Source organism: Triticum aestivum, chromosome 7B (genome assembly GCF_018294505.1).
Source record: "Triticum aestivum cultivar Chinese Spring chromosome 7B, IWGSC CS RefSeq v2.1, whole genome shotgun sequence".
In the NCBI taxonomy this organism is placed as follows: domain Eukaryota; kingdom Viridiplantae; phylum Streptophyta; class Magnoliopsida; order Poales; family Poaceae; genus Triticum; species Triticum aestivum.
The window spans coordinates 1,320,702-1,343,917 of NC_057813.1; the positions used below are offsets into that span (position 1 = coordinate 1,320,702).

General features: G+C 44.1%; 2 pseudogenes; both read left to right on the forward strand.

Annotated features, from left to right (window-relative positions):
- Positions 1-23,216, forward strand: part of LOC123158893 (putative disease resistance RPP13-like protein 1) — a 50,046-nt pseudogene that overhangs the window by 7,277 nt on the left and 19,553 nt on the right.
- LOC123158892 (putative disease resistance protein At3g14460) lies at positions 1,217-16,011 on the forward strand (annotated as a pseudogene).

Here is a 23,216-nt window from a genome sequence, read left to right on the forward strand (position 1 = left end):
TTATCCTTAGGCTGGACTGATGAAAATCAATTGTGATGGAACTGTAGCCAAATAGAACGTGAAGGATGCTGTAGGGGCTATATGCCAAAATGAGCAACGGCTTTTCTCATGTGTATCAGAACTACTCCCCCGTTCCATAATATTTGTCTGTCTAGAGATTTCAACAAGTAACTACATACCAAGCAAAATGAGTCAATCTACATTCTAAAATATGTGTACATACATCCGTATGTTGTATTCCATTTGAAATGTCTAGAAAGACAAATATTTAGGAACATAGGGAGTAGTTGTAAAAGGAATTGATGATCCAGCTATACTGGAGGCACTCGCATGTAGAAAGTCTCTAATGTAGTGATTGGCAAGGTTCAAATGGCGACTGTCTTGGGGTAGTCACTGAAATAAATCAAGGTAGCAATGCAGGTCGACAACGTATGATATTCAAGGACATAGAGGGTAGCCGGAAGGATTTCTTGATGTCCATCTTCAGACACGAACAATGAGAAAAGATTCGGGAAGCGCATCGTATTGCAAAAATGGCCACATCCCTTGAGGCTGCCCGTCATGTCTGGTTTTCTTCCCCTCCTGAACACCTTTGTATCCCTGTAAACGCCTGTGATCAATAAAATATTCGTTGTTTCAAAATGCCCCAGCGATGCTCTGGGACGACTGCAAGAGATCCAAGATGTTCAAACATATGATCGGACGGTAAAGAGCACTAAATCTGGGACGACTTGCTGCTTGTGAGAGTTTTATCTACAACTTGCCTCTCTCTCAGTGGTTTCTTTCTTTCTTTCTTTCTTTCAGATTCAGATGGATTTTCTACAAAATACAAAATTCATCAGCCGCAGCAGGACAGCATCTGCTCTCTCTCTCTCTCTCTTTAAAAACGAAAATAAAAATACAATCGAGGTACATTCGAAATTTGTTACTATTTACTCTCTTTGTATGGTCATAAGCTCATCTGTTCTGAATATAATATCCTCTTGCAAGTTGCAACTTCAGTCAGCTTTCAAGCCTTTCAATTTTAGTGTTCATTTAATACACAAAAGACCAGGTTGGCTTTTGATTATTACGGTTTCAGGCTTTCAGCTCCAATATTTCGTCACTCACATTCTGCATGCTGTTAATTATGAAGTGTTTCCAGAGGGCCCTCTTGTGCTCCCAAGTTCTCTAAAATTTGAAAAAACTGCATCATGTTCTGTTCTGCATCGAAAAATTAAATAAAGTGGTTCGACAGACGACAACCGCTTCAAGCAATAAGCATAAAGTGGTTCAACACCACATTGGTTAGTTTATTACATATTCAGTTGCACTTTACGTACATCAGTGGAGATGGAATGTCTTGGGAGTTGGACTCAAGAAAAGAACCCACTCCAGTCATTATGCTTTTAATTTGAAAGCCCTGCCCAAGCAAAGCAAAAGGCATTCCTTGTCTCACGCAGCAATCAAATTCACAAACCAATATTCTCTACTTCGAACGAGGGACACACCACATTCTTTAATCTCTGGCTGGAAGCTCTCTCGTTGCACTCCTGCAATTTATTTACAAACAAAGCACCAATACTCCATTCTCTTCTCGTGGGTTCAGACTTCAGAGAGACCAGAGCAACAGCTTGGCTTCGCTGGAGATCCATGGCCACGAGCGGGATCGGGGGCGTAATTGCCGGTGCCGTGGGGAAGCAGATCGTCGGCAAGCTGGGCGGCATGCTGGGAGACTACGCCGCAGCGGAGGTCACTCTGCAGTGGAGGTACAGAGAGCAAGTGCTGGAGATGGAGGAGAAGATGAAAGATCTGGAGGCAGTGCTGGGCGATGCCGACGACAAGTCGCGTCGAGGAGGAGAAGGCGGAAGAGTCTTCCAGCGCTGGCTTACCAAGTTTAAGCGCGCCGCCTATGACGTCGAGGATGTGCTGGACGAGTTGGACGCCAATGAGCTCATCAACAAGAGCCAATCCAAGGTATTCATTCCCATATTGATTCTTCTTATCTTATCTAAAAAAGATATCGTGTTTGGAGCAAATGTCTTTGTGCATCTGACATAGCCCATCTCTGTATATCCCTTTTTTTGTAACTAGCGTCCAACCTTTTGTGCTCCTGCGGTGCATCAGAGTCTGAAACTTAATCTGAAAAAAGTTGTGCTCAGAGACTTCAATTTTTCCTTGTTGCAGGTCAGCTTATGGTTTTCCAGGAATAATCAACTCCTGCAGCGAATAACCATTCCCCACAAGATGAAGAACGTGATGATGAAGATAGACCAAATTGAAAAGGAGGGCAGAAGGCGACTTAATCTTGTGCCTCAAGAAGCAAGGGAACAAGGGAGCAGAAACAATCAAACTTTTGCAGCCAATTGGAATGGTAAGGGAATGAAAACTGGAATGGTGGGGAGGGGCATCGAGAAGGAGAAGATAATCAGCCTGCTACTCACAAGGGAAGAAGCTAACCAGCAAGATATCTCCATCATTCCAGTTGTTGCTTGGTGGCATAGGCAAGACAATATTGGCCGAATCAGTTCTTGCAGACAAGAGGGTCAGTGTCTTTGATGTCGCAATCTGGGTTAATGTGTCCAAGCAGTTTGATTTGCACAAAATTGGGGGTGCCATCCTGAAAAGAATGTTGAATAGCACCATCAACCTTGACAGCTGCGATTTGCAGTTTCATCTGAAAAAGGAACTTGCTACTAGAAGATACTTGATTGTTCTAGATGATCTCTGGGAAGAAGATGGAAACAATCTTGAAAGGTTGAAGGAGATGTTACAGCATGGCCGCAAGGGTAGCCGTATTATAGTAACTACCCGTAACCGAAGCGTAGTGCAACAATTGCGCACTGGGTTTCTTGCAAATCAGAGGAAAATTTGTCCAGTTCCAGAGTCTGACATGATCGATTTGGTTGTTTTAGAACCTGCAGAATGCTGGGAATTAATGAAGCAAAGGGCGTTTGGGCCTGATGATGACCACAGTGGCTTGGAAGAAATTGGAAAGCAGATTGCAGGCAAGTGTGGGGGTTTACCGCTCGTGGCAAATGCTCTCGGGCAAGTAATGTCGGAGCTAAGGACCGTGGGGGCATGGGAAGATATAAGAGACACCAAGGTTGATTTGGGTTTGAGAGAAGGACATCAGAAAGAAACATTAGAGAGGCTAATGCTGAGCTATCACCACATGAAGCTAGAATTTAAAATGTGTTTCATTTACTTGGCAACCTTCCCCAAGGGATTTGTCATGGATAACAATCATTTAATCCAGCAATGGAATGCGCTTGGATATATTAATTCAAGGCATGATGGTCAAAGGTGCATCAACTACCTTTTGGGGATGTCCTTTCTTCGGATTCCAGGATCCGCTCTGGTTAGTACCTATAGACACCATTTCAATTGTATGGGTGGTTCCCTTTTACTATTACGTTTATTCTACTTTATCTGTAGCCAAGAACATGCTTTCATAGATTATATTCTTATGGTTCTCGATTTGGCCCTACACTTTGATTTCTAACATATGTTAATGATTTAATATATCTATTGCTAAATTTAAATTTATTATCATGACTGATAAGTTTAATTTTGTAGTTTACTAGGTCTATTATTTTGACTATGTTGGGTTTATATATTCCTTTTCTTGAGATCCCTTCTTGTCCTTCGATTCCTGAATTTGATATCTCGATTATGTGCCACAGAATTAAAATATATTTATAATCAATTTATTAATCTATTTTTAATAGATTTGGAATTGTTATATGATGTATTTATATTTTTAGATCCTTCGTTATAGATCTCTCCAATAATATGCCATGTTCATTATTCAATCCTAGTTAGAGTCCACCAAATTATGTGCATGGTTCTATTCTTTTCGTGCTAGAATTTGTGGCATTCCTTTTGCAACCTGCCACCTTTTTTTGGAAAAGAAGATACATTCCTCCTACACGTATATTAATTTAATAATTTTAGAAAAATAGGCTTTGGGACTCTAGCTTAACTTAGTAGAGTAACAAACCACAATATGTCATTTGGTAGAGCTACAGGGTTAACATTATAACACAACTATTTTGCAGGAACAAACCTGGATTGACTTAAAAGTTCATGAACTGGTTATAGAAACAAAGAAACTTACAGTTAGAGCACATTCGCTGGTGTGAGCACTAATCCCAACACTCTGCCAATGGCCCTTCGCTAGTATATAATTTTTCCAGGTCACCCGCAGGCAGCCCACATCATTATTGTGGTTCCGTGGACCATGACGACAATGCTCTTGGGAATGGTGATGATCACATAAAATTTGATCAAGCTCATATTAATGGCATCTCATGTTGTTCCTACAAATCACAAGCAACGCAATAGGAAGAACAAACTACAAACATACATGATAGTCTAGTGAAAACCCCCCAACTGCAGGCAATGGAGGCACGCCTGTGGATTGTGGTCAACCTTGTCGAATGTTCTGGCGGTATTTACAGGCAGACATAGTCGTGCGCCCCCTTGTCTAGGTTAGCCACTGGAACATTATGGGTTTGGGGCCCATGGACCTGTATGGGCGACATATACAACACTCCTCAAAAGGGGTGATGAATATCTATCATCCCGATCTTGTCACTCTAGATTGCATTCTTTAGTTCCCAATCCTTTTGTCAAACAGTCTGCATTATGTTTCCCTGAATTCACGTGCGCTATCTTGATGATCCTAGCATCTAGCTTTTCTTTGATAAAGAGTCTATCTATTTCCAGATGCTTGGTTCCATCATGGTGTAGTAGATTGTTTGCTACGTTGATTGCTGATTTGTTATCACACCACACGTTCACACAACAAGTCTTCAATATCTTCAGTTCTTCTAGTAAATTTCTAGTCTAGAACATCTCATTTGGTCCTTGAACCATAACATCATGTTTCTTCTCCATGAGACCTTATATTCGGCCTCGGCAGTCGACCTGGACACAACAACATGTTTGTTCTCCATGATACTAAGTTCCTACCAACAAAGACACAAAATCCCGAGGTTGATTTACGATCATAGAGGCAACTTGCCCAATCTGCATCATAATACCCATCAATTATGAGATGCCTGTTTCTCTCAAATAACAGTCCCCTTCGTGGAGTCCCCTTCAAGTACCTTAGAATTTTATGCACTGCTTCAAGATGACCACTCCTTAGTTCATATGCATGTATTTTCTTACACACTAACTGCAAAGGCAATGTCAGGGCATGTATGATATTAGTACTACAACTTCCCAACTAATATTTGATACCTCTCCTTATCCACTGGCTCTCCTGGTTGAGCTGTCGCTTTGTGGTTTTGATAACTTGGGGTTGAGGCTGCCTGACATCCTAGCATTCCTACATCACACAGGAGTTGAAAAATATACGTTCTCCGAGATAGCACAATCCCCTTGGCATACCTGGCCACCTCTATGCCTACAAAGTATTTGAGTTGGACCAGATCTTTGACTTCAAAGGAGTTACCCAAACGTTCTTTCAGCCTTGCTATTATTTCCTTGTCGTCCTCTGTGATAATAGTATCATCCACATATACAACAAGTATAGTCATTTTCCCATTTTCAGATCTTTGGCTTCAAAGTCCATACCCAAACACTCTTTCAGCCTTGCTATTTCTTCCTTGTCATCCCCTATGATAATAATATCATCCATATATACAATAAGAATAGTGATTTCCCCCTTTTCATGTCTGTAGAACAATGTATGATCACCATTACAATGCCCATACATCATATTACATACAACATGTCTGAACTTATCGAACCATGCTCTATGAGATTGTTTCAGACCATAAATAACTTTTTCTAACCTGCATACTTTTCCAACGGTCTCAGAGTAGAGAACCTAGGTGTGATCTCTATGTAGACCTCCTCCTGTAGGTCCCCATCCAAGAACACTTTTTTCACATCATTGATGTAAAGACCACTCGAAATTTGCCGCACAGGAGATTAGAATCCTCACATTGTGCATCTTTGCTACTGGAACAAAGGTATCATCATAGTCAATGTCGTAGGTCTGGTTGTACCCCCTAGCCACAAGTCTTGCTTTGTACCTTTCAATCTTTCCTTCTGCATTCTGCTTCATAGTGAATACCCACTAGCAACTGACTGCCTTCTTTCCTATTAGAAGAGGTGTTAGTACCCATGTCTTGTTCTTACTTAATGCCTCAAGCCGCTCTATCTTAGCTGCTCGGCACTTTGGATTTGCTTTTGTTGCCTTCCAAACAGCTGAAAGAGACACCAACTAAAGAGAAGCAACAAATGCTTTGTAGACTAGAGATAATGCTTCATGGGAAACATAATTTTCAATATCGTTGACATCTAACCATACCATTCCTCCGTGGTATCCCTACTTTTGCTTGAGTACCTTTTCTCAAAGCAATTGGCAAATCAATTGACCCTTTTGTAGCCACTGACTATTCAGCCCGATCCCCATCAGAGGAGGAAATCACATCAGTATTACCATGTTGTTCTACTTGTGGCTGATCTAGTTGCTCCCCATTATGTCCAACACCATCACCTCGCCTCCGTGAATACACCTTTAGCCGTGGCTGATCTAGTTGCTCCCCTGATGTGCAACACCAACACCTCGCTTCCGTGAATACACCTTTAACTGTGCCTCTTGCTCTGTTGTCCACCTCGACACACTACCAGTTTGAGCAGTGCACCAACTTCCACATACTCAGTGCCATTGTCTGATTTAAGTGCTTGTATTTTCACATTGAAATGAGTCTGAACAAGTGCTTGTATGTTTAGCAAACTCAACCGCATCACACTTTAGCTTGCTCTTGTGCACACTACTCATCATGTCATGAAAAATTTGATACATTTTGTCGAAAGACACATGTCCCATAACACAATGATGAGTTATGGCTCTAGTTTATTTTTCCTCAGCAACTGTAGTTAGCATGTACATTCCCTCATTAGTGGAAAAAAGCCTAGCTATAGCGTAGCAAAAAAGTGTCTTGCTGACGTAGAGACCCAAAGCCACCAATATGGCGCCAGTGTTAAAAAATAGTGGTGGCGCTGGAGCCTACGCCAGCACTATTCTGTATACCTATGGTGTTGGGTTTAAACGCACGACGGCATTATAAATAATATCTATGGCGTGTGACATAGTTTAACGATAGTAATCAGTTACATCTTCTCTGCTCGTCCAACTCCAGCAAATGATTTTTTTGGTAATAAAAAAATAGATAATCATTACATAAAGAGGCTCATGAACTCAACAAGTTGATATTAAACTTCACAAAAGTTCACTCAAGTACTCTAGTTACTCCATCGCTAGCTAGCTACTTAAAAAACTAATCCTCAGCAAGGATTATGCCCAGCTGGATCCGCTTCTTTCTATCTGCCTCTCCTTCTCTTCTGAAATGATCTACATCCATCTTCAGGTCAATCCTCTCACGTCTCCTATCCTCCTTAAGTTTATCCTGGTCCTCGACGAGCTTATCCCTCTCGTCCCTAAGCTGATTAGTCTCCTGAACGAGCCGAACAACATCCTTGCGTAGCTCTTTGATCTCCCCCTTTAGATTGTCATTTGCCCCTTGCACGCTCTTGATGACATACTCAAAAGTGTTTACGAATTCATTGTTGGCCATGTCCACATCGCACACCGACTCGTTGTTGCCTCCAGAGTTGGCCATGACCTACAAACACATCGCGTATATATACGATCAAGATAATATGCAATGTAAAATAGTTCATGCGTTGGAAAAATATGATTTGTAAGGTTTCATTATCAAATACTTGGTGTGAGCTGTATCAAAACAAAATCATATTCTTTTATAGTGAATAGTGCATGTGTTGGAAAGACATGATTTTGTTAATTAAGTAGACATGATTTTGTTAATTAAGTAGAATATATAAAATTAAGATATAGCAAACTGACTTCTATACATACACATACTATCATATATAAGAATAACTTATGTATGCAAAGCTATTTGATATACAAATACCAGTCAACCTATATAGAAATGTGTAAAGAAAACTAAATTGACAACTTTGAAGAACATACATAACACATTCTATAAATTTCTACTAAACTAGCCCAGATCCGCCAATGGAGGGGAGACACAATAGCTATCGGATGATTATCACTACAATTTTCGGCCGTTTGGCGTGTCCGCGATCGGAGGAGAGTGGATCTAACCTTGGTGCCGGTGGGGGCGGCGGGGGCGGTGGCGAGGGTGGCGGCGGGGCGGCGACGATGGTGGCGGCGGCTTTGGTCAAGAGGGAGTTGTGTCTACTACCGGGCCGGGTGGGGTGTGAAATAAGAGCGAGCGGTGGACTTATGTATTTTAAGTTGACTCAGATAGGTTATTGCCGGCGTTGGATAAAATGGCAATGCCATAGCCAATCACAGACCGAATAAAAAAAGATTAAAATTAATAAAAGACTTGACAAAATAAAAGACTCAAAATTTGAACCGGTGGTAAAAACTAAAATTCCTAACATGATAAAAACTGTAAAAATAATGATGACAAAAAAGCATAATATAATTATATACTTAAAACACTTGATAAAATAGGAAAAGTGTCTCTGGCATGCAAAGAAAAAGAACGCCAGCACTAACAAAATAACTATGGCGTTCGAAGAAAATCTACGTCACCAGTGGTTTCCAAACGGTGAGTGTATATGGGCTAATATATTTGTGGCGTTTACAAGACAAGCAACGCCAACACTATGCTTGTAAGGCTGACATGCGGATTTGGCCTACGTCAGCACTATTTGAAAAAAATAATGCTGACGCGGATGTAAAATGCCGCGCCACCAACAAAAGTTATGGCTAGCACCTTTTCCACTAGTGCCTCCCTCGTCATGCTACGGTCCATTTACCACGAGACCCTAGGCCTCACTTGTATAGACAAAGTTGGCATAACTGGTAGCAGTGTCTTATCCTTTGGTTGGTAGCCTCCCTTAAGCTTAAGCAGGTACATTCACCGGAGCATTCCAAGAACCGCTACTCACATTCTGACCACCATACCTAGTCCAACCCCTCTGTTGCTACTGCCACCGCCATGCTCTTTGTCTCTGCCTCTTCTAAACTGAAGGAGTGAATGATTGGTATCAAGTTCATGGCACGTGATGGAGTTGTGACATGGAAACACAGAGCTCCTCCATCTCAACTCACAACTTAAAGGTTAGAGCATCTTTCTCATGTGTCTCCCCCTTAGATTTTTCCTTGTCAGTCTAGATTTCCTCTGTCTTCCTCTTGAGGCTCTCCAATTCCTTAACAATTTTAGTTTTCTCAGCGTTGAATGGCTTGCAAACGACCTCGTTTGCCTTCACCAACACACCCAATTCTATCCTAAGCCTCTCAACCTCTGCTATCGACATGCTATATTTCTTCTCTGAACCCTTCTCTGCACTCTCCTCACCACTCTTCTATGGCTCAACATCACCTCTTATCGTGTTATCATTCCCTACAGACTCATTGACTGCATTATCAGCATCAGAGATGAGATTGCCCACCTCTGTGCTATTTTTTGGAGCCTCCACAACCTAGTTGTTAGCATCACCGTGGCATGGCATCACACATCTCAGTCTCATTCTTCAAAGCATCCTCAACTGTGTTAGCAGAACCAGAGGCACAACCATCCATCTATAGGCAGTTCTCCTCAACAGCATTTTCCAGAGACTCACTTACTACTCCCTCCGTTCCGAATTACTTGTCTTGAATTTGTCTAGATACAGGTGTATCTAGACCCATTTTAGTGCTAGATACATCCGTATCTAGACAAATCTAAGACAAGTAATTCGGAACGGAGGGAGTACGTGTTAAGCACCAGCCGCAACTATGGCTTCTTCCATCTCCCGTCCCCCTGCACTTCCCCTTTTCCCAGCCTCCTGGCAAATCCAAGTCCTTGTGAAGCCTCTCGCACTGCCGAGCTACCTCAGATGCTTCCGGCCTCCTGCTGCTCTATGCGTGTGCCTTCCACGAAAGCACCCTCGTTGCCAAGATCGCCCATAACCCAGACGCCGGGGCACATCACGGATGACTTGTCGGTGCACCATGATGGCCTCATGTCGCCGACCTCCTTCTCCGTCAGGAAGTGCCTCTCCTTGAGCGTGAGGTTCTCCTCAAGCCCTTCTCCTCTTCCTCCGGAGCAGCCACCTCAAAGAATCCTGGTCGAAGCGTAGCTCCTCGTGTGCACCGCGCCGCTCATCGCTCTGCTCGATCACTGCCTCACGCATAGCCTCGCACACACCTCGCCCGCAGCTGCCTCTCCTTGCCAGGCACCACCGTCGACTATGCCACCGCGTCTTCCCCGCTCACTGATACCATGTAGACATTGGAGGGCTGGAGACACACCTGTGGACTATGGTCAACCTCTTCGAGTGTTCTGGCAGCGCTTAGAGGCAGACATCTTCATGCGCCCCTTGTCTAGGTCAGCCACTCGAACGGTATGGTCCTCGGCCCCATGGGCCTGTATGAGACACATATACAACACCAACCAAATCCAACTAGATCAAAGAAGAAAGAAGGGCACTACGGCGCAACTCTTGATGGCAATAGCGAGAAACCTGACCGGTTATTGCCATGTATTCCTTGTCCCTGCTCACAGGCAGGGCAAGTTTTTTGTTGTCCCTGATACCCTCCAGGGATTCCTGCTCTGCCCTGACCTTGAGTTGCTAATGCGGTAGCACTGTAGGATGGTGGTCGCTTGGTTGCTGGACGGTGGTCGGTGGACCACAAAGATCAGTTTGGGACAGCACCACAACGTAGGGATTGGTAGCTCAGGACATCTTTTGCGACCAATGACTACTAGGATCAGTCAGAGGGGAGGTCGGGGGCGCGTCGGCGTAGTGCTGTGCGCGGGCGAGGATGGGGAACAGTCAAAGTGCGGATTGACGTGGTGGAGGCGTGGGGCTGACGGACCACCATCATCAGTGGCGGTTTAGCGGGAGCAGGCTAGCAAATGGCGGTTGGTGAAGTGGCCATTGGCAGCGGCGGCATGGACTTTGTGGGAATAGGGGAGGCTTAGTTCCTTAGGATCTCAAAGGAGGTCCCTCATGTTAGGCCTCTCCTGTCGATCGGTGCTATCAAGAGAGACAGTTGAGAGGAATAAATGACGAGAGATTGTTCATATCCTTTGCGTGGTTCACGTAAGATCACCGTCCACCTTCTTCCTCCACTGGGAGCAGTGTGAATGTAGGGCCACCCCTGCTGTGGAGGAAGCGGCGGTGGCGGTGGCGGTGGCGGCGACAGAAAGTGCATGCATGGGTGGACTTTTGCTAGCTAGAGTTAGGCACCCCAGTGCCACTTAGGGAGCGGCACAGAGTGGTTCCTTTAATAATCATTCATATTCATAATTTATAGTTAGTAAGCAAGTTACATATAGTTTCAAATTATTTGAAACTTATTGAACTTATTTTGAGGAAGTTTGGATTTTGCTGGATATTAGTGTTTTCTCTTAACTGCATTTAACATTTCCTATTTTCAAGGCATTTTACATTTCTGTTTACAATCCTATATTGATAGTAGTTACTTCCGCAGGTTGGTTCAAGTCCATTGCATTTCAAGGCTCCTCCGGAACTCGTCATGCATGATTTGGTGCATGATCTTGCATCAACAATTTTTGCTGATGAATTCATCGATTTGGATGCTACCAGAAGCACCAGCTGGAACAAAGCTCGTTACTACCGGCATGCACAATTAACCAACTTCAAGAATGATCCTAAGGTTTTCAAATATATTCCAGGCAAACTTAGATCCCTCCACTTTAGGGATTTGGGGGGAATGAAACTCCCGAAAAAGGCATTTTCTCGGTGCAAGTACATACGTGTCTTGGACCTAAGTGGACATTCAATGAATGGCCAATTAGCTCCAAGTATCATGGTGCTGCCATCTTCCATTAATAAATTGAAGCTAATTAGATATCTTGATGCCACAGGCTTGCCAATAACATCACTTCCTAAGAATTTTCATGCACTTCAAAACATGGAAACTCTTATTCTATCCAATTCCTTGCTCGAAACCTTGCCTGACAGTATTTGTCGCCTCACCAAACTATGTTATTTGGACCTATCCGGCGGTTGCAACCTAAGTAAGCTACCTGGTTCACTAGGGAAGCTCTCTCAGCTCTTTTTCCTTAATCTATGTGGGTGTTCTACACTCCAAGAGTTGCCTGAATCAATCTGTGAGCTTACATGCTTACACCACCTAGACATGTCAGATTGTTCTGCTCTTCAAAAGCTGCCTGAAAATTTTGGTAGCCTTCTTAAACTCTCATTCTTAAACTTATCAAGTTGTTCAAAGCTCACCAAACTACCTGACAGTGTTAGCTTTCCGCATTTAGAACGCCTTAGCCTATCAAATTGCCATGAACTAGGAAACCTGCCAATTGATTTCGGCCACCTTCAGAAACTTGAGTTCTTGAACCTCTTTGGTTGCTACAAGGTGTCAATGCTGCCAGGGTCATTTTGCCAACTTAATCATTTGAAATACCTAGATCTTTCAGATTGTCATAACCTCGAAGAACTCCCTAAATGTTTTGGTAACCTCTTCGAGCTTGAATATTTGAACCTAACAAGCTGCTCTAAGCTCCGACAATTGCCAGAGTCATTATGCAAATTGTTTAAGTTGAGATTTCTCTATTTGTCATACTGTCTGCAACTCAGAGGGCTCCCCTCCTCATTTGGTGACCTTAAGCTTCAAATACTGCACATGAGTGGTCTTATATTTATGGATGATTGCCCTGATAGCATTGGTGACATGACTAGTCTCACCCAGTTGGTATCTGATATTGCAACTTCCCATTTGCTTGAAAAGACTCAAGCAATTCGAAAGCATCTAAATCTTATGGGCACAGTAGTGCATCATGTACATGAGATAGAGAGTAGAGGATGTAGCAGTATAGTGGATCTTATGGGGTTGACTTGTTCAGAGCTGATACTTATAGGCCTTCAGAATGTCAGACATCCAGAAGATGCAGACAGAGTCAGCCTACGGGATAAATCAGATATTCGAGTGCTAAAACTTGACTGGCAAAATGAAGGAGGTAGATCTGTGCTGGACAGGCTCGTACCTCCTCGGACTCTTGAAAACTTTTGGCTAGTTGGGTATAGTAGCAAGGATTTCCCTAACTGGATATTTCACACCTCGTCTTACCTCCCTTTTGTCAGCGAACTGACTCTCAGTTGTTTGGAAGCATGTGATTGTCTTCCTCCATTTGGGGCACTACCAAATTTAAGAAAGCTGTCTCTGGAATACATTCCTAACATTAGGAAAATCGGTAAGGAATTCTATGGAGAGGGTGGACCTTGTATGAAGCTAAGAGTTCTGGTATTGACATTGATGGAGAATTTGATGGAATGGTGGACAACAGAGTCAGGTGAAGAAACTGAAGAGTTTCTAATCCCTATTTTGCATCATTTGCAGATAGTGGATTGCCCAAAGTTGAAGTTCCTACCATATCCCCCAAGAAGTATGATTTGGGTTATGGGCAACAGCGAGACAATTTTGCCAGAGCAAGGATTTGGAAAGCACTTGTCTTCCATTAATCCTTCTGCGATGGTTCTAAACAGATGTAGGTTCTCTCAAGACAAGTGGGATAGACTTCAACATTTTCCCACCCTTGAGATATTTCAAGTATCCTTCGTCAGTGGCTTGAGGGCGTTGCCAGAGGTCATGCAATGCTTCACCTCTCTCACTGGACTATATTTGTGGTCGTTGAAGGACCTGGAGACACTACCAGTATGGTTGGGCCACCTCGGTTCTCTACAAGTATTTGAGATCCAAGATTGCCCCAACCTGACATGTTTGCCTGAAAGCATGAAGAAACTCACCGCTCTTACAGATCTGACGTTGATAGAGTGTAAAGGCCTGGAGACATTACCGGAATGGTTGGGACAGTTGACTTCTCTAGAAGAACTTACCATCAGAGATTGCCCCAACATGACATGTTTGCCTGAAAGCATACGGTGTCTCTCTGCCTTGAAGCTACTTGAAATTGCTCGATGTCCAAGTCTGATTGCGAGGTGCCAAGGGGAGGATGCCCACAAGATCTGTCACATCCCCAAAGTCGAATTCTGGCCTTGAAGGGGTTACTGTGAAGCGCTGTCGTACAAAATTGTTAGTCTCCTATGCAGAGTTCGTTTTCTGAGGCCACCTCTCCATCTTTACATGCTCCCGGTGGCTACATACTCCATACTCCATGCTAGAGTTGATGCCAGCTACTGCTAGAGTTGAGCCTTCCTTTTCAAATTTCTTTCACACCAAGCTCGCTGGGATTATCAAGGATCACATTTTGTTCTACATTCATGTATGTAATTTATTTGAAATATTTTTTGGCAGTGCTACATTCATGTATATAATTTATCTGTTGTGTTACTACTTCCTTTCTATACGAGGCAGTGCTAATGTGGTCATTGTATTCCAGACAGCGCACATCTTGGGCCTGCCTATGCAAACTACACGAGGGTGTGCTGTCACTTGCTTCATGATGATTCAGTAATACCAAGCCTAGCGCCCAAGAATGGAAGACGACACAACTCACATTGGCCGTCCCTTGCTGCATATATAATTTTGCTACTGTAAGTTGGCTCTGTACGTATACTTCAGTGACTGCAAGGCGTGTTTTTGATTTGTTCAAACTGTTTGATGATAAATATGTCGGTTTATATGTCTGTCCTCAAGTATGAATAATCACAGATTAGCTCATGTGCTGCTAAATACGAACCACTCCATCGATCCTAGCTAGGTAGAGCTTGGTAGCCGGTCTATTATGCTAATATTAGCATAATAATATTCTGCGAACACTTTTAAACGTCCTGCCGAATCTAAACGGACTTCATTTGGTAGCAAAAAAACTACACTGCTAGCAGAGAAAACTGCACGTGATTTTAAGTACTCCCTCCGTCCAAAATAAGTGTCTCGACTCTAGTGCAACTTTTTACTAAAGTTAGTACAAAGAGGTGACATTTATTTGGGACGAAGGGAGTACTATTTTTGACCCTTCTTTTTAACCGTTTGTTGGAATGAGGCATATGATATGCCGTTGGAAACCAATGAATTAGGCGTAACTCTGCCATGCTGAACACTTTTTGAAATTCCTCATGGTTTAAGAGCAGTTTCGAAAATAGTGCAGTACCCAACAAGTCGGCGAGCGTTTTTTCGCTTTTTGTGCAAACCACTCATTGGAATATGGCAAATGATAAGCAGTTGAAAATATATCATCAAGGTGCAACTTTTTCATATAGAACACTTTCTCTGATTCCTTACAGTTTAAAAGTAATTTCAAATTTACCCAAACACAAAAAATTTAGTTTTCAAGTTTTGCGATTTTTTTGTACGGTTTTCGCTACAGTTTTTAACCATTTGTCGAAACGAGGAGTGTGATATGACATTGGAAAGCTATGGAATATGTTCAGCTTTCATATGTAGAACAATCTTGCATGGAGATTGCATGCATACAGGTTTAGGTTTCATTGGCACTCATGGGTAATGAATGATTGGGTGTTTAAGTTACCTTAGAGAGAGTGCTTTGTTCATACTCTGTCTGACCCAAGTTCATTTATTCTACTTATTGGATTCTGCAGTCCCAGTAGTGAATTTCACAGCTGATTCAGAGCGAACAAATAGAACAAAAGAGTACTGAAGCAATTGTCTCTCTTGATATGCTGAAAGGTCAGTGCTGGATACTTTGTTCTCATTTTTGGGTTTTCCCTACTAATATAATTCTCAAAAGTACCGTACACTGAAAGATTGTAATATCTGAATTACTCGAATATGCTGTCGCCACATTCCTCAAGCACCACCTGATATAATTGTGTTGCGTGTTTGCAGAATAGAGTATCGACCTAAGTGATGGCTCACAGTGGGCTTTGTGGATGCAGCAACAGCCAACAGAGCAGAGCATTCCAAGAAGGGACATCCATTCCAAAGGGTGCCAAGGTGTGAGGTGGTCTCGGCACGATGAACTTTCGCAACGGTGCATACTCAAGGAGAACACTTGTACCTTCAAATTTTGTAAGGGATCATCTTATAATGCTACCGTCGTACTAAGCTAAATAAGAAGCATAATAAGATAAACATCACATGCAATCAAAATATGTGACATGATATGGCCATCATCATCTTGTTCTTTTGATCTCCATCTCCAAAGCATCATCATGATCTCCATCGTCACCGGCTTGACACCATGATCTTCATCGTAGCGTCGTGGTCGTCTCGCCAACTATTGCTACTAGTACTATCGCTAACCAATAGTGATAAAGTAAAGCAATTACATGGCTTTCGTAATTCATACAATAAAGAGACAACCATAAGGCTCCTGCCGGTTGCCGATAATTGACAAAACATGATCATCTCATACAATAACATATAACTCATCACGTCTTGACCATATCACATCACAACATGCCCTGCAAAAAACAAGTTAGACGTCCTCTACTTTATTATTACAAGTTTTACGTGGCTGCTACGGGCTTAGCAAGAACCGTTCTTACCTACGCATCAAAACCACACCGATTTTTCATTAAGTGTGCTGTTTTAACCTTCACAAGGACCGGGCGTAGTCACACTCGATTCAACTAAAGTGAGAGAGACAGACACCCGCCGGTCACCTTTAAGCAACGTGTGCTCGTAACGGTGAAACCAGTCTCGCGTAAGTGTACGCATAATGTCGGCCCCGTCCGCTTCATCTCACAATACCGCCGAATCAAAGTATGACATGCTGGTAAATAGTATGACTATTATCGCCCACAACTCATTGTGTTCTACTCATGCATATCATCTACGCATAGACCTGGCTCATGATGCCACTGTTGGGAAACGTAGTATTTCAAAAAAATTCCTACGATCACGCAAGATCTATCTAGGAGAAGCATAACAACGAGCGGGGAGAGTGTGTCCACATACCCTCGTTGACCGAAAGCGAAAGCGTTTAGTAACACGGTTGATGTAGTCGAATGTCTTCGCGATCCAACCGATCAAGCAACGAACGCACGGCACCTCCGCGATTGCACACGTTCAGCTCGGTGACGTCCCTCGAACTCTTGATCCAGTTGAGGCCGAGGGAGAGTTTCGTCAGCACGACGGTGTGGTGACGGTGTTGATGAAGTTACCGACGCAGGGCTTCGCCTAAGCACTGTGACAATATGTCCGAGGTGTGTAACAGTGGAGGGGGGCACCGCACACGGCTAAAACAATTGTCAACTTATGTGTCTATGGGGTGCCCCCCTGGCCATGTATATAAAGGAGCAAGGGGAGGGGGCCGGCCGACCTCATAGGGTGCGCCCCAAGGGGGGAATCCTACTCCTACTAGGAGTAGGTTCCCCCTTTCCTAGTCCAACTAGGAGGGGAAGGAAAGAGGAGGAGGGGAGAAGGAAAGAGAGGACCGGCCCCCAAGCCCTAAACCAATTTGGTTTAGGCCTAGGGGGGCGCGCCCCACACCTCCCCTGCTGCCCTCTATTTCCACTAAGGCCCATGAAGGCCCATTGACCCCCCGGGGGGTTCCGGTAACTCCCCGGTACTCTGGTATTTATCCGGTGACCCCCGGAACCCTTCCGGTGTCCGAATATAACCTTCCAATATATCAATATTTATGTCTCGACCATTTCGGGACTCCTCGTCATGTCCGTGATCTCATCCGGGACTCCGAATAACCTTCGGTACAACAAAACACATAAACTCATAATACCGATCGTCATCAAACGTTGAGCATGTGGACCCTACAGGTTCGAGAACTTTGTAGACATGACCGAGACGCATCTCCGGTCAATAACCAATATCGGAACCTGGATGCTCATATTGGTTCCTACATATTCTACGAAGATCTTTATCGGTCAAACCGCATAACAACATACGTTGTTCGCTTTGTCATCGGTATGTTTCTTGCCCGAGATTCGATCGTCGGTATCATCATACCTAGTTCAATCTCGTTACTGGCAAGTCTCTTTACTCGTTCCATAATACATCATCTCGTGACTAACTCATTAGTCATTTGTTTGCAAGGCTTATTACGACGTGTATTACCGAGAGGGCCCAGAGATACCTCTCCGACACTCGGAGTGACAAATCCTATTCCCGATCTATGCCAACACCACAAACACCTTCGGAGACACCTGTAGAGCATATTTATAATTACCCAGTTACGTTGTGACGTTTGATAGCACACAAGGTATTCCTTCGATATTCGGGAGTTGCATAATCTCATAGTCAGAGGAACATGTATAAGTCATGAAAAAAACAATAGCAGTAAAACTAAACGATCATAGTGCTAAGCTAACGGATGGGTCTTGTCCATCACATCATTCTCATAATGATGTGATCCAGTTGACCAAATGACAACACATGTCTATGGTTAAGAAACATAACCATTTTTGATTAATGAGCTAGTCTAGTAGAGGCATACTAGGGACACTCTGTCTTGTCTATGTATTCACACATGCATCAAGTTTCCGGTTAATACAATTCTAGCATGAATAAAAGACATTTATCATGATATATAAGGAAATATAAATAACAACTTTATTATTGCCTCTAGGGCATATTTCCTCCAGTAAGATTATTAATTCAAACTTAACCGTATTTCTGGCAATGCTTCTTCTTACGTATGTAATTTCATTATTGTCTTGTAGATAGCATGCATCTTCGGCCTGACTATGCAAACTAGTACCGTGTGTGCTGTGCTGTCTCAGCATCACGATCGTGGTGAGTTGTTTCCTGGTGCTTCAGGGCGGGTGCTCGCAAGGACACGATCAACAATACCACGTTGAGTTGGGCGCCCAAGGAATGGAACACAAGACAGCTCAGCCTCCAATGGCTAGCCTCAGTTGTGTTGTGAAACTTTGCCAAGCAAAGCAAGAAGAGGGAAAACTGCTAATGCAGCAACGCACAGAAAAAAGAGAGGAGTATATCTCATCACAGCTCAGGCATGTAAACACCATCTATATTAACATCATATTCGTTGCGGAGCTCGGGCTCTCTGCATTAATCTGGTTTTGTAAAGTAATTTGTAAGGTTGTTGATGTTTCAGGAGATGTTTATTTCCATTGAGGATTATAGCTATGTTTGCTGTTTGTTTGTTCCCATTTACAATCATGTACGCTGCTATATACTGTGCTCTGTTTTCTTCATGTGTGTACTTGAGCAAACAAATTGATGAGAGAAATTATATCTTTAGTTTTCATCTTTCATGTCTTCTGTGAAAATTCAGTCCATCTAAGATGGTTTTCTACCCCTATATACGGTGCATTACAGTTAATTGGACTGCAAAAATTCACCAAAATGTAAGACGTTTTTGCAGTTCGAATTGGACTACAAAAACGTCTTATATATTTTAGTACATAGGTAGTACAAAAATGTCTTATTATTTAGGGTTTAGGGTTTTGGTCCGAGATAAATCTCTCTGTGTGTGTGCTCTTATATGATTATTACTTTTTTTTTACCTTTTTTTGAGGGAATGATCCATTCCTTTTTCCGCTTCAAATCTGACATGGCAATGCTTTCATGTTTCAAGCAGTGTATATTCATCTTCAAATATGAAGGATACCATCACATCTGAAAATAATCTCTAGCTCGCTTTGGTGCCAGTTTCTCGATCGACTGGAGCAGCCGCTGCTCCCGCCTGTGGATCTCTACTCCGCGCCACCAAGTCGCCGGTCTGCTCCAGCGACGCGGCGGCGGCGGCAATGGGAGGAACTGGCGGCCGCGCTTGAGGTTGAGGCTGAGGCTACATGAGTATACCATGTGCTCTATTAGAGAAAATCGGTGGGAATGTAGAAATTCTCTCCTTATACTTGCAACGTACCTTGGGTACCAAAGTATTATTTCTTGCTTGTACTAATCGTCTCACCAAAACAAGTCAAAATATGTACGCACGAGAGCACTAATCGCCTCAGCGAAACAACTTCAGATACATCCTATAAATTGATGCTTCCCAGTCCGCATAGGCACCAACATCGACTTGCTTGTCTACACAGCCGCAGCAACCAAACATCAAGAACAATAGCCAGTTAGCCACCACCAACACCAAACCCATGGCGTCCTCTCGCATCCTTCTCCTAGCCGCGATCCTCCTGGCCCTGGCTTCTATCCAAGCGCGCGGCCAGAGCATGCCGCCTTCACCGGCAATGGCACCAGCACCGGCCACTCGCGGTGGCAATTGCACTTTGAATGGCGCAATCGCGCTTGGTGTGTGTCTTAAACTTCAACCGGGCAGGACAAGCCCGGCCGACAAGAACCGGTGCTGCCATCGGATCCAGGGGATGCAGAGCCCCGCCGACTGTCTGTGCTTGGGCTTCCAGCTGGGTGGTGGCCTTGTCGGTGGCATTCCCGATGGCGTCAATTCCGTGCTCGGCATCTGTGGCATGGCCCGCATCCCCAACCTAGTTTGCCTGGTGGCCTCTGGAACGGTCTGATCGGCCTCGGCCTCGCTGGTGGGCTCAATGAGTGCTGGCTGGAGGCAGGCTCACACTCTGACAGGTGTATCAGCGCACCTACGTCACCAATAAAATATAAGTGCTGCCTAAATAATCTGCCATACTAGCCATATGTATGGGTTTCGACCCGACTTACTATGTATGCATACTGGTTTTCCAAATAAATAAGAATTTGCGATCTACTTACCATACTTGTCGTGTGGGCCCATCTGACGACCAGTAAGTATTTATAGCATCTACAACCGCAAACATCAAAATCCACCCCCAGACGCATGCGGTCGCGCCCGGGCGCACACACAAACAGTGATCGACAACACACACAAAATTGATTCAACAACCACAAACAACATTTTCAAATCATCAATTCCTTAGATGCAACATAAAACTAATTGGGCACAACGCGTTTGGCTCCGTCCTGTCCATAACCCGTGGATGGCGGTGCCCCTCGAAGAGTTGATGCGCTGGCGAGGTAGAGCAGGACATGGAACACACACTGGCTCACGGGACTCGATTCCCCGCCACATCTCCCTTGTCCTACTCTTCATCCTAGGAGCTTGTCGTTGGTGCACGTGATGTCAATGTTGGATTTGTCGCGGTCAGAGCCGATGACATAAACCATTACGCGGTTGTGCCACCCGGGGTTGGTGGGCACCATACACAACACTGGAGAGTGCGACTCCGCGTTGCCAACGTCCACCGCAATGGCTGCTGCGGCCTCCTGTGCCCGGTGCCTCGCCCTGCGGGCATGTCGTGCCATATTTGCATAGGACAACTCGCATGCGTTCACTTCTGCCTCAGATGAAGATTACACGGAGTCTCTCACAAGAGAGCAAACATGAGGCCACTGTTGAGGCAAAGTTGCAAGTGTGACGTGTCTTGACTTCCCTACCTTTTTACTATTTCTTGCAGATCTGCTAATTATTTTGACCGTGCACTCAGGAAGCAAGATTTGTCCAGTAGTGTAGCGTTCCAAGTTTGCTTCTTACAAAAGCAAAATGGATACATGAGTATACCATGGGCTCTATTAGAGAAAATCGGTGAGATGTAGAAATCTACGCTTATACTTGCGACGTACCTTGTGTACCAAACTATTATTCCCTGCTAGTACCGCTGCACTAATTACAACCTTTCTCTAGAAGACAAGACAGATCTTAGATGGGGCCCACTTTCTATGAGCTTTCTGATGGGGCCTTTAGTCTTTTGATTAGAGTGGAGGTCGCGAGAGAGCAGAGCATACCGCCCTGCCATAGTCGCGAGGATCTTAATAGTCGGTCGCGACTATTGTCATAGTCAACGATGGTTAAATACTAAAACATGAAGGCGCGCGTTGCGGCATCCATGTATTTTTTTTTAAAATACACTATGGAAGAATGGGCTATCATTATCACCCTTATAGTCTTAAGAGTGATGAGATAAAGAGAAAAACACAGTAAAGAAAAAAGAGCGGCATGAAGGTATATATCATATTTACTCGTGCAGAGCATCCAAGCCCTTCATTTGTTTGGGATGCCATATTCTTAGATCTGATAAAAATCCACATAAACCAGTTAGCAATAAATTAGTACAATCAATCAATATAGCATATAGGGTGGGCAGCAAACAAAGATAGTCCCGTTATTTGGATGCGACCCAGAAGCGTGAGATGCCATGTGGTTCAATGAATACAGCACATCACAAACAAAATTACCATCTATGCACTGAGGCGATAGCAATGATAAGCAGCCAATACCTGTTTAAGATCAGCAAGGGAAAACATGGTAGAGGACCAGAAGATTGGGATGGCTAGGACCGGAGTCCTCGAAGGCGCACCATCATCGGGCTGCTGAAAGTTGGGCAGCGCGAGCACCGAAGCTGACACCAGCTGATCTTTGAGCACTTGAAAGGCTGTGTCAGTGGTGGAAGTCCAGAGGAAGGGAGTGCCTTTCTTAAGCAGATTGAATAAAGGCCTTGAAATCACCCCAAAATTCCGAACAAAGCGGCGATAGTAGCCTGCAAGCCCCAGAAACCGCGTACCTCCTTGACATCTGTCGGTGTGGATCAATTGGCGACTGCAGTGATCTTGGACGGGTCTGTGGAGACACCCTGGGCGCTGATTGTGTGCCCCAGGTAAGAGACTTGTTGTTGCCCGAAAGCGCATTTGCTGATTTTGACGTACCAGCTGTCTCGCCGGAGCAGTGTGAGGACTTGGCGCAAGTGGGCAACGTGTGCTTGCAGAGTAGCACTGAACATCAGAATATCGTCAAAGAAGGAAATCACGCAGACACGGTTGACTGGTTGGAGTGTAGTTGTGACTGCCCCGATGAAGGTGGCTGGCGCTCCCGCCAACCCGAATGACACCACTTTGAATTCAAAGTGCCCTTGGTGTGTTTGAAACGCTGTCTTGTATTCTTCCCTTGGAGCCAGTCGTATTTGATGATATCTGGCCCGAAGGTCGAGCTTGGAAAACCAGGCTGCGCCGTGGAGCTCGTCCAAGAGTTCTTCTATGATGGGCACGGGGTGCTTGGCGACGACTGTAAGTGCGTTGAGGTGCCTGTAGTCGATGCATAACCTCCAGGTTCCATCTTTTTTCTTGACCAAAATCACCGGCGAAGAAAAAGGGCTGGTGCTTCTTTGAATGATGCCTGATCTGAGCAATTCTTCTACTTGTTTCTCGATCTCAGATTTGAGTTCAGGCTTGTGTCTGTATGGACGCACATTCACTGGTTGTGCGCCTGGAATCACTGGAATTCTGTGGTCACAGGCACGCCTGGGAGGAAGGCCAGTGGGTTCCGCGAAAATGTCAGGAAATTCCTCAATTACTTTCTGGATGCAGTCAGGGATCGGAGTGGTGGTTTCAGCATCAGGAGCAA